This window comes from Nelumbo nucifera, chromosome 6, assembly GCF_055504915.1.
Source record: "Nelumbo nucifera cultivar China Antique chromosome 6, China Antique-T2T, whole genome shotgun sequence".
NCBI lineage: Eukaryota > Viridiplantae > Streptophyta > Magnoliopsida > Proteales > Nelumbonaceae > Nelumbo > Nelumbo nucifera.
In genome coordinates this window covers 50,750,833-50,764,093 of record NC_142654.1, presented here as the reverse complement: position 1 = coordinate 50,764,093, position 13,261 = coordinate 50,750,833, and the positions used below count along the sequence as shown (strand labels likewise).

Here is a 13,261-nt window from a genome sequence, read left to right as displayed (position 1 = left end):
AAACCCAACATTCGTTCAACACTTATCACTAATTGACTGGGTACGATAGTATTCCATATTAACTAGTGATAGTATTAAGTTTTGTGAAAACAGTTAAACCAAAATAACAATAATTGAGATAGCTGCAATTATCGAATCTTGTCCCATTGATTCCCCTTAGGTTAAAACATGTCAATACATTGGTCAAAGGCTGTCATGAACAATTGACCCGGAAAGATATTAACCTAATTGCTACTTGTACCACTATTCGTGATAATTACAGATCACCGAACCATGGATATTAGTAGGAAAATCAACATTAATTAATTTGTCAGACTAATTAACATTAACATCCATTAAGAATATGCACAAGAACCAATGAATACTTGAATTAAAAAGTAAGAACTTGAGTTAAATACAGAACCTCACGATGACACAATCGAACCTCCCCCCTTGAACCAGAAAAGAAAAGGCCTAGTTGCTCATGATTTTTGAACCCTCCAAGCTTTGCTTCTCAGTAGGCCGAACTGATCTTCTTGGTAGCTTGAGTTGCTTGATGCTGGATTGTTGGACTGATTGAGTGCCTAAAGCTAGTCCCCCCCCTCCTTTATATAGTTTTAGGAGGAGGGCTCTCTCCAACTCCTTCTAGGAGATTAACCTTAATTCCTGATCTGTTTTGAACTAATCCTATCCTATCTCTTATCTAGTGAACTAATAAGACTCTCCTTCTGGAAGTTACATTCGAAATTGGGACTCTAGGCTCTTGAATTCGAGTTGAGCTGCTTTAATATCTTGGGCTGCTACAAGGCTCTTCTGCGAATTGGGCTTTAGCTGTGAAATGGGCTTTACTGCGAACTTGCTCCGACTTCGGGACAAGTTTGGTCTTTGATGTGGACTGGATCTATTAAAACTCAAAACTTAAAAATTGTGAGCCTTTCTTTCATCTTTCTGATGCCTCTTTAATTATCCAAATCGGACTCCAGAATTGAGAGTTATGCCTAGATTACTGAATGGTGCCGAAACTATGCAAAATCATCCGATTTGCCTTGTTTTTTTCCAATTGCCTTCTTGCTTGCCCTGAATCGAAATACAAGAGTAATGAATCCAATTAAGTGTTAAATTAATGAAAAAGTGTGAGTATTTGGGGATAAAAATAGAGTACTTTTTAGTCTCATCAAGGAACTCAACAATATGTTGTAGAGGGCTGAAGAATTGATTAAGGATAAGCCGATAGCCATGCTTGTTGAAGGTGGCAAATCAGGCAAGAAAAAGAAGAAGGCTAAAAGGAAGGCTCAGAACAAGGGTATCAAAACTAAAAAGAAAAAGAAAGAAAAGGCATTGGATGCGTGTCACTTCTGCAAACAGACTGGCCACTGGAAGAGGAATTGCCCTCAATATCTAGAGACTCAGAAGCAAGGTAATTTTGAATATTTTATCATAGATACCAATTTGTTGGCCACTTTTGCTTCCTAGTATATTGACTCTGGGCTTCAACTCATGTGTGTAACTCACTATAGGGGTTCAAGATAAGTAGAAGACTAAGTGAAGGAGAAGTGACGCTCTATTTGGGGACTTATGCAACCGTTGTAGCTACAGCCATAGGAACTGTAGAACTAGTTTTCAGAAAATGAATAATTGTACTTAAAGATTGTTTTTTCGTACCTAATTTAAGAAGAATTTTGATTTCTGTCTCAAAATTGTTCATGGATTGTTTTTCTATCTTATTCAGTAATGTAATTACTATTAAATGAAATAACAAATTCCTTGGGATTAACTACCGTCTGTGATGGTAGCCTTCCAAAGTTCTTCGCCTCCAACTTGCTAATGGAAGTAGAAAGTTGACTGATTTGGTTCCCTAAGTTCTAGATGCTGGCCCTTGTTTCTTGTTGAAATTGTTGAGTGTTAGTAGCAAGAGCCTTAACGATTTCATCTAATGACATATCTGAACTTGAGGGTTGACTTTGCGCTGAGAAAGGTGCTGAAATTGGGGGCTGTTTGTTGAAAGCTTGGGGCTGATATCTCTGTGGTCCTCCTTGATTTTTGTATCCCAGATTGGGATGATCTTTCCACCCAGGATTGTAGTAATTGGAATAGGGATCATACTTGCATTTAGGTTGGCCCGGAAATCCTCCTACGGCACTAACTTGCTGCATCGAACCATCCTACAACGGTGGACACATATCCATAGGATGCCCAGGTATCGAACAGACACCACATACCCTTGTTGTTTGCAATTGCCTTGCAGCCAGTTGCCGAACCAAGGCAGTTAGATCAGAAATTTGATTTTCTAAATTAGAATGGCTTACCTCATTAACACGCCTGATAGTACCATCTGTTCTTGCTCCGAATTGTTGTGAATTTTCGGCCATGTTGGAAATCAATTCCCTAGCCGCTTTGGGTGTTCTATTGACCAAGGCTCCTCCACTAGCTACGTCTACCATACTTCTATCCATAGGTTGGAGTCCTTCATAGAAGTATTGGATCAAGAGTTGTTCGGGTATTTGGTGGTGGGGGCAACTAGTACAAAGCTGTTTACATCTTTCCCAATATTCGTATAGTGTCTCACCACCAAACTGCCGAATTCCACAGATTTCCTTCCTAATATTTGCAGCTCGGAATGCAGGAAAATATTTATATAAAAACATTCTATTCATCTCATCTCATGTACATATCAAACCGGGAGGAAGAATGCATAATCAATCCTTTGCTTTATCTCATAAAGTAAAAGGAAAATCTATAAGTTTTACCTGGTTCTCAGTCATACCGTGCTGTTTCATGCTTGAACAGACAACAAGGAATTCTTTGAGGTGTTTATGAGGGTCATCACCTGGAAATCCATGAAAAATAGGAAGCAGTTGAATCAATCCAGATTTTAGTTCAAAGGCTACCTCGAGAGTGGTATATATTATGCACAGGGGCTGTTGGTTCATGATTGGTGCAGCCAACTCCCTTAGCGTTCTCTCTTTATCAGCCATCTTTTCTTCTTCTTCGAAAATAGGTGGATCACAAGTTGGCAAGTCGAATTCAGAATTCACCCTTGGAGGTGAACGGTCATTCCTTTGCTTCGCCTCCTTCCTTAAACGACGGGTAGTCTTGTCAATTTCGGAGTTGTACTCTAGTTCACCTCTTTGAGAAGCATGAGTCATGAAACAAAGAAGGTTAACACAAATAGAAGGTAACAAGCTAAGAAATTAAAGTAGCTCCCTAGCAACGTCGTCAAAATTTTGACGGGTTGTCGAAGCCCTAAAAATTAATGCTAGTCCCACAATAAAATTTTTGTAGTAATAGTGGTAGTAGGTCGAATCCCATAGGGAACTAGGAAATAATTTCTTAGCCGAATGCGCAATATAATAGTGTGGGAAAATTAAATAATTAAACTTTCTAAAAGAACAAGAAAGCAATAGCAATATCAAACAAGAAAAATCAGTCTTACCGAATTCTGATTCAAGGGTTTGGATTAATCAATTGGTCATCGATCATAGGTAGACTTCGGCAGTTTTGCAATTCAAGCATTTAACCTTAGATTCATTAGGATAGCCATATTAAACCTTGTATTTTCCTAAATCAGCTGACTAAATCCAGCATTCGATCAACACTTATCACTAATCGACTGGGTACAATAGCGTTCCATATTAACTAGTGATAGCATTAAGCTTTGTGAAAACAGTTAAACCAAAATAACAGTAATTGAGATAGCTGCAATTATCGAATCTTGTTCCATTGATTCCCTTTAGGTTAAAACATGTCAATTCATTGGTGAAAGGCTGTCACGAACAATTGACCCAGAGAGATATTAATCTAATTGCTATTTGTACCACTATTCGTGACAATTACGGATCACCGAACCATGGATAGCAGTAGGAAAATCAACACTAATTAATTTGTTAGACTAATTAACATTAACATCCATTGAGAATATGCACAAGAATCAACGAATACTTGAATTAAAAAGCAAGAACTTGAATTAAATATAGAACCTCATGATGACACAATCGAACCTCCCCCCTTGAACCAGAAAAGAAAAGCTTAGCTGCTCATGATTTTCGAATCCTCTAGGCTTTGCTTCTCAGAAGACCAAATTGATCTTTCTTGATTGAGTTGCTTGATGCTTGATTGATGGATTGTTTGATTGATTCCTAAAGCTGGTCCGCCCGCCCCCCCCCCCCCCCCCCCCCCCCCCCCCCGCCCTTTATATAGCTTTAGGAGGAGGGGCTCTCTCCAACTCCTCTTAGGAGATTATCCTCAAAAATAGAAAGTCCTAATCTGTTTTGAACTAATCCTATCCTATCTCTTATCTAGTAATCTAATCCAATTTTCTTATCTTTATAGGATTACATTCAAAATTTAAATCTAATAAGACTCTCATTTTGGAAGTTACATTCAAAATTGGGACTCTAGGCTCTTGAATTCTAGTTGAGCTGCTTTAATATCTTGGGCTGCTACAAGGCTCTTCTGCGAATTGGGCTTCAATTGTGAAATGGGCTTTTCTACGAACTTGCTCCGACTTCGGGACAAGTTTGGTCTTTGATGTGGACCGGATCTATCAAAACCCAAAACTTAAAAGTCGTGGGCCTTTCTTTCATATTTCTGATGCCTCTTGAATTATCCAAATCGGACTCCAGAATTGAGAGTTATGCCCAGATTACTAAATGGTGCCGAAACCGTGCAAAATCATCCAATTTGCCTTGTTTTCTTCCAATTGCCTTCTTGCTTGCCCTGAATCAAAATACAAGAGTAATGAGTCCAATCAAGTGATAAATTAATGAAAAATAGTGAATATTTGGGGATAAAAATAGGGTACTTTTTAGTCTCATCAGGTAGCAAAACTAAAAATCAGAAGAAAGATAGGGCATCAGATGCTTGTCACTGCAAATAGACCGCCACTAGAAGAGTAATTGTCCTCAATATCTAGAAACTACGAAGCAAGGTAATTTTGAATCTTTTATCATAGAGACCAATTTGTTGGTTACTTCTGATTCCTGGTGTATTGACTCCGTGGCTTCAACTCATGCGTGTAACTCACTGCAGGGGTTAAAGATAAGCAAAAGACTGAGTGACGGAGAAGTGATGCTCTACTTGGGGACTTTTGCAACAGTTGCGGCTACAGCCATAGGAACTATAGAACTAATTTTCAGAGAAGGAACAATTGTACTTAAAGATTATCTTTTCGTACCTAATTTAAGAAGAAATTTGATCTCTGTCTCAAAATTGTGCATGGATGGTTATTCTATCATTTTTTGTAATGTGATTACTATTAAACGGAATAACAAGCTCCTCACATATGGAGAACTTGAGAACGGTGTGTACGTTCTTCATCCTTCTTTGGAAACAAACATTTATTGTAAATGAATAAAGTACATAATTGATTCATGTCATTGTGGTGTGTTTTTTGTGTAATACCCTTAAACTGGACACCTAATGAGACTCGTGTTAGTTTAGAATTTTCACAGTCGTTGGATAGATCTGGGGAGATTTATCCTGCCAAGGCTGACACTGATGTACAACCAAGTTGGTTGGGGTGGCTTGTCTCAACTGCTAGGGTGAGACCTAAGGTACATGCAGTGTGGGTTTTCTTGAAACCCTAAACCAAATCGAAATTCCAGTATTGCCTTGGACCTTGGAAATAGATGGGCAAAACTGGAATGTTACACCTGACCCATAGACTTAATTATGGTACTGCACTGGGTGTCAGATTGGGTTGTTTTTGATTTGCCAATCAGAGAGATCCTTAGAGGGGGTCAAAACCTAGGTATTTTGGGACAGTCTGAGAATTCATCTGAGTGGGTGATCATAGTGATAGTTAGCCCCTTTGTCGGACAAAGTGAATGATCGGGGATGCACTCTCTCCGATGGAAACCTAAAACTGCCAACAGTTGATTTTAATCGTTGAAATTTGTTTTTGCAAAATATATTTATATAAAGATATACATATATATTATGGTTTCAAAATGTTTGCACAAGGTTTTAATTCCCGGGATCCATTTGATTAGAGAGTGCAACACTGTTCCTTGTAGTCGAGGGAGAGGTCCTCTCTTGTTGGGTAGTGTTTGATCATTATGGGCTGAGAGGTTAAGTGTAAGATGAGGGTAATACCTGTTGAGCTAATCTTGCATCTGCCCATTGTCATTGGGTTTTCATAAGGTGGCTGGACCCAAGGACCATTTAGTGTAAATGTTGGGCCCATTAAGAGCCCATGGCGATGGACTCAGGGGTTCACTGTCTCCTACATTGAATTTGGCCAGGCCTTGTAACAAAGGCTGGGCTGAACCCATGTGGCTGATGTGTATATCAATGTTTGGGTCTCATGCCATACATGGAGAGCCAACTGGCAGTAGGTTAAGAGGTTAAGTGAGCATATAAACTTAGTGGGCCTAAAGCCCAATTCGAACTGGGTTAATTAGATTAATTAAATAGGGGCAAATCTGGGTTTGGATTAGCATATAAGGATAAGAGGATAAGTCTTATCCACTTAAAGAGTCCAGATCCAAATAAAGATTTGGATCAGGAAACTCCTAATTTGATTAGAATCAATCTGATCTTAAACTGCAGATAAGATAAGGGATTGTCCTTATCAATTAAAGAGTCCATATCCAAATAAAGATTTGGATTAGTGCAAAATACACAACAGACATTACAACAGTTTGTAGACTTCTCCCCTGTTCTTACCGCCCCTACCCAGTTCAATCTCCACTTGTGGGAGTGATCAAGAATTGTTCTTGACTTTGATTCTTGGTAGAAGAGGCAATTTGAAGTCGTGCTCACCAGCCTTCTATCCCATTCTTGCTGAAGAATTGGTTCTTACTGAAGAGCCGTTTTGCTGATCCTGTTTCACCTCACACTGTGTCATTTTCAGTGGAAGCAGATTTTAGATTTATCCTTGGGCGTGAACACCTTCATTGGGAGTTACTGCTACTCCGTATCAGGTATATATCCCTCTCCTCCCTTTTAGTTTCAGATCTAGTCCGGTTTGATTCAAGATTGATATTTGAAAATGCAGTTTTCTAAAATAGGGAATATGATTCACAGATGGGAGAGAGAGAAATTTTTGAAATTTCGCCCAACCTTCCTGTAGGGTTCGGCCATCCATACGATGGATCTCTCATCCCTTCAAAGAGAGTTTAGTGGTCTCCTCATTTCTGAATTTATGGTAATAAGTGAGGTCAAATTATTAATCATGAGCCCAGTTGACTTTTGTCTTTTTTGTGTATATGCTATGTAAAACACGCATGGGTGCCTCCCTAATCTTATTGCTTTGTTTGGTTTGAGTACAAAGTACATTTAGGATGTGGTTTCTTAGGTTCATATTCCTACCTTGGCAGGTTCTCTAGCATCTCCCGGTGCCCTAATTGTTCTTTTATTTATTTATTTTATATCGTCAGATTTAATATATGACTTGTTGATTGGCAGTAATGACACTGGACATATTATTTCTTTCTTTTGTATCAACATATCCATTCTCAAGCCCCTAACACTACCATTTCTTCCTACTTCCAACGTTAGGACATCTAGAAAGGTAAGTAATAAGAGCAGAATACAAAACCTATAAGCTATTGAATGTAAACTTTTAACCCAAGGTGTGACCAAATATTGTCAAGTTCCCACTGTTGGTTTCACAACAAGACCAGATGGGGCAATGAATGGCATGGCTGGCATTTTCTTTATTTGTAACAAAATTAGACTCAGACACCATATTATAATTGTCCATGTTTGAGATAGAGAAATAGCTAGCATATGGTGTGAGAGGAGCCTTTGGTCAAGAAACAACCAACTATGAAAGGGATGGCTGGAGAAGAAAATCAGTCGGCATGAAACATTAAACAACCTAGAAAAACTGAAGCTAACCAAGAGAAGCATGTAAACACAATTGGATAGGCATAATCCAATCTCACCATGCCTCATGAACTTGATTGCAACCAGAAAGAATTCTTGAAGCAGTGCGGATCTTGTGCTGTTCACTGTTGGTCTTAAAGGTTTACATGCAAATCATTTGTTCCTTTGATCACTTGTGTTTTTTCCCTTTAATTTTCTTAAACATTTCTTATCACCTTTTTTTCTTGTTTGTATGATGAGAAATTCACCTATTCATCTTTACATAAAATTGTAGTTCCTTGTTACATGGTTCTATGTTTCTTAATTCACATAATTTTTCTTAAAACAATGAAATCTCATGAGGCTTAATCATCGTGCAGTATTCTTTTATGTTAGATGCTACTGTGAACATCATTGTTTATTTCTTTTTCCTCAGAAGTTAGATTTCATCATTTTAGATGTTAACTGGTAATATCATGTGATGATTCTTTAATTCTCCATTCTAAATGTTACATTTCCATAGAATCAATTACTATGAATGGCCCATTTCTCATTCTTCTGGAAGTAAACTTCTGGAATCACTGCACTCAGTGTTAAAAGAAGGAAAAGCAAGTAGAAGAAGCACCATGCACAGAAAACTGTGAAACATTTAGTAAGCACTATTTGATAGACCAAAGTTGTAAAGCAGATTTGTTCTCGGTTTTTGAGAGCCCCCATGAGTTCTTCTTGTCAAGCTTTTCAACATGATGTAGTCTCCACCCCTGAATGTATAGAGAAAAAGTTCTGATTTTCTTCAGAACTGTCATAGTAGATCATCATCAGCCCATAGGAAGTCGCTATCAAGATTAAGAAGTTCATGTCAAACAGTTCTTGTTCGTCCACCAATTCCAAAGCAAGTTAAGGGCTTGTCCTTGCATGAGAAGTACATTGACCAGCTACATTCCAGGGAGGTTAGAAGAATGGCTGCATCTACTTCTACTGCAAAAGGCATTGGTCCTAAAAGTAATAGAAATGATTGGCATGTACAGATGATTTGAAATTAGCCGATGAAGATGAGAATGGGGAAGCCGATGAAGATGATGATTAACCTTTACAATTTTTATTATTTCATTGCATAGAAGGTAGTTTGAGATAATGGCTCTGTAATTGGGGAAATGATGCCTCTGGTATAAGCACCTAACTTGTCACCTGTTGACCTCGTAGTCTCCTACAAGTCAACAGGATGCTTCTTTTTAGGTTTACTTGTAGTTGAGAGAAGGGATATTAATTTGGTCCCACAGATGATTTGAAATTAGCTCGAATTTTTATGAAGACCACTTAAGTTGCAATATCCTCATTCCAGGACGAAATCAAAATCTTAATTGGCTTGGGTTGAATTGAATGAAGGTATCTTATCTTAACCAATATTTAGTTGTTGCAATGTCATTTTTGTTCAAAATGATTACAAGTTTTTAATTCAATATATGCTGCATGACTTGTTGAGGGCTTTCCAAACAATGCTACCTTCAAACTTTGATCAACAAAGTTGAATGCCTGTTGAGGAATTCAGGGACTAGTGGAAAATTACAAGTCTTTTTTCCTCAAAAATTCATTTTCTGTTGAAGAAACTCGTGCTTAAATTTGTTTGTGTTGTTATAACTCCTGTTTTAGTCAAGCTTGTAGAATTCTTCTTTCGGTGCTAATTTGTATAAGATATTTTCGGTGGATTGGGTTTTATTGTACCCATGGCACTAATTTTAATTCAATAACCAATTGCACTATGATTAATGTTTCAGCCTTATTTTAGACTGTTTCTTTTTCTTCTTCATCAAGACTAATTCGTTCTTTATATATCTGATCTAAAAACCCAAAATGGAGATACCCGATCTGATCGAAATATTGATTCGAATTTGAATCCGATAAAGATGTCAGATATTTGAATCTGATCCAATCATATTTAATTTTTAAAAAAGTTAATATATTATTAAGTGAAAAAGAAAATGTGACAGTTTAAGTAAAGAAAAATAAAAAATATAAATATTTTTTCAATTATTTTTATCATATATATATATATATATATTATATTACCAAACACACTTTCTTTTTAATATTCTTATGTTATTAATCAATGATTTTGTTCGCAGGGGCCCTTCTGCTAGTGTCTTAAATTCAAAATACAATCCATCAACAAAAAAAGAAAATCAAAATAATAGCATCTCCTTCTGGCATCTACAACACCTCGCCCTTTTCTCTATAAAGCCCAACCAACACTTAGATTCCAACCGAGCCCCAGATGCTAAATTAAAAGTTGTTGAAGAGCCTGTAAATCATTTTCCTTACATGCATGCGTATGCCTTGTTTGGTAATTGGAACCCAACTTCGAAGTCCACGTCTGCTCCACTTAATCTACTTACAGACAAATATATAGCAAATAGGGTTTCGGTTTACAACCAAACACGGATAACTTGAGAAGAAACCAAATTTACTGAACAACTACTCCATCTTATCAGCTCCACTGTTGACTGCAACCAACTCTCGCCACTATATATATATAACTCCTCAGCTTCCTTCCCCAAACCAGCCAACTCCCGATGGCAAAACATCTCTCACTTGCTTCTGCAACACTTAAGACAACGATCTACGTCCTCTTGATAGCTATCACGGTCGGATGTGCCAACTCAGCTAGGACCCTCATGAAGGAGGACGTAGCACCACCGGCTCCTGCGACTGCACCAGAGGCATCCAATCCTGTGACAGCACCTGTTCCTGATGCGGTACCTCCTGCAGTAACACCGGTCCCTGACATGGCCCCGGAGGCGGCTCCGGCGATCACGCAACCAAGTAATGGACCGGCTGGGGTAGGAGTTACCACTAGTAGTGTCACCGTAACACACCCTGACGCAGACCCCCCATTGTCCTTCTTCATGCACGATATCCTAGGCGGGACAGCACCGTCGGCGAGGGTGGTGACCGGGATCGTTGCATCCACCAGTGTGAACGGTATCCCTTTCTCCAGACCGAATAGTGGTGTCTTCCCCGTGAACGGAGGAGTTCCACTCTTTAACGGTAACAATGGCGTCATCAACAACAATAACTTTCCATTCCTTGCTGGCCTTGGCGGCACAACCACCAGCAGCACCATTGTTCAGAACAACGGTAACAACAACGTGGTCAATGGCGGCAACAACCTTCCTTTTGTCGCTGCCGGCCAGCTACCAGCCGGAGCAACTCTTCAGAAGCTCATGTTCGGGACAATCACCGTGGTCGACGATGAACTAACTGAAGGACATGAGCTGGGGTCTTCCGTGGTTGGGAAGGCGCAGGGGTTCTACTTGGCCAGCTCGTTAGATGGGAGCAGCCAGACAATGGTGCTCACGGCACTGTTCCATGGTGGTGATCATGAGGATGATAGCATTAGCTTGTTCGGTGTCCACCGAACAGCAGCCCCAGAGTCTCAGATTGCTATAGTTGGAGGCACCGGAAAATATGAGAATGCACAAGGATACGCCACGATTCAGACCATTCATCCGTCCGATCAACACACGACCGATGGCGTCGAAACCGTGCTTCAGTTCAGCGTCTACCTCGCTCACTAGTGTGTTTGCTCAATTGCTCCTTAGAGTGCTAATACATCTCTACTACTTAATCCATATTATCTTATTATAGCTTCAATGGTTGAATGAGAACTATCATGTTGTACACTTGTACACTTTTGCTCTCTCTTTCTCTCTCTCTCTATCCTTTATCAAGGACCGGTTGTGTTAACTTGACATGCCACATTATTGAATATATTGGGAAATCAGCTTGGGAGGTTTGAGGCTCACATCGTCTGTCCCGTACGTAGGGACAGAATTTTTTCTGTCCTAACGAATGAGAATCGAACACGTCCCTATGCCAATACTTAACGGAGTTGGGACTTAACGTTAGTCTCTATACTCAAAAAAAATATCAAATGCCTTTGATATTTTGATATCCCGCTTAAACTCTCCAACCCTTTCATTTTCTCAAACAACCATTCAACCTAAAAGCTTAAGCCCATAGATGAGGTACTTGGATAGGTTGATGATGAGGGCAGATTTGGCCTTTCAGCGACAACGTGACACATGATATCTTGGAATAGCTGGATGACACCCAGACAACACCTATGTGATGATTTGTCATAGCCAAAGTGATGGAGTCCCACTTGGCAATCTGCCTTTGCTGCTGACCTAGCTACCCGCCTCTACCGACGTGGTGGAAATCGGGCTGGCGACCTCATCCACAACTTAGGGCGGCTAGAAGCACCTCGTCTAGGGCCGACTTGTGGCATCTCGTCACCAGCCAAAGTGACCTCAACGTGAGGAGTGACCTCCTTCGAGGGCTTGCCAACCTGATTGAGGTCCAGGTGGTGACCTACGAGACATGCTCGCCGACCAATTCTGCATGCATATCCCGTCACTCCTAGGTTTCTTGAAAGTTGGCCCCTGCACCGAATGTTTCAGAGGAAACCAAACAAGGCGCAAAGACTGGTCTATGTGCACAACTACCTCTGAGGACTTCGAACCGGTTAGGCACAACCTCCCGGATATCTCGGATGAGATGCATGAAGCCCACTCCAAACAACGCCTATATATAGGCCTCACATTCAACATCACAAGGTACATGCGATTTATTGCTTACTAGCCTTCTAGCATTCATCTAGCTCACTCAAGAAGAGTACTAACTTAAGCATCGGATTGCCCACACTAGGTAAGCCACCCTGAGTCCTTTGAGCCTTACTTTCCTTGCAATTCGATCGGCCAGCTAAGCAACCAATGTCCAAGCTGCCTTCCAGCTAGGAGCAACCAAATCGCGCACCATCAGTTGATATTCTCTAACACATTTATTCCTTCATCTCTAACCCATCTCCCTTACTCTCTCTCTCTCTCTCTCTCTCTCTCTCTCTCTCTCTTTCCTTCTTCCTTCTTCCTCCTCTCTCATATCTAGTTCCACCACTGCTACCAATTGTTCCTCTACTGCAACCGCTACAAGCGACATTTGTTTCAAGATGTCTGTTGCTCTCTTTTTCTCTCTCTCAAATTACTTCTAGTTTGTATTGCAAGAGCTCAAGTGGATATTCCTTCTGGTGTGCAGTGCAAGAAGCAGAAATAGTGGACCGCTTGATTTTGTTTACATTGGATTGAATCAGTTATGGCTTCACCCTTTCTTTTGTGCCTCTTATGAGGCTTTGTTTCCCCATTATCTTCTCTTATGAATAATGATAAACTTTTTTGCCAAAAAGAAAATTTAGAAGGTTATAGAAATGTGAGAGTTAGTTATTAATGGATCAGATTTGACTATATTTGTTAGGGATTTTAGGGCATTCTAGATAAAATATGGTTGTGTATGTCTTTCAATATTAGTAGGGATTGTGATAAAGTATGGTTGTGACAGACTGGACTGTCAAAATTCCGCCGACCTGGAGACCTGGAGACCTGCCTCCGACCTAGCGAGCTGCCCCCACCGATCTGGCGAT

General features: G+C 39.8%; 1 pseudogene; it reads left to right on the top strand.

Annotated features, from left to right (window-relative positions):
- Nucleotides 1-10,330: 10,330 nt before the first annotated feature.
- On the top strand, nucleotides 10,331-11,518 carry LOC104587726 (dirigent protein 9 pseudogene; annotated as a pseudogene).
- Nucleotides 11,519-13,261: the final 1,743 nt, after the last annotated feature.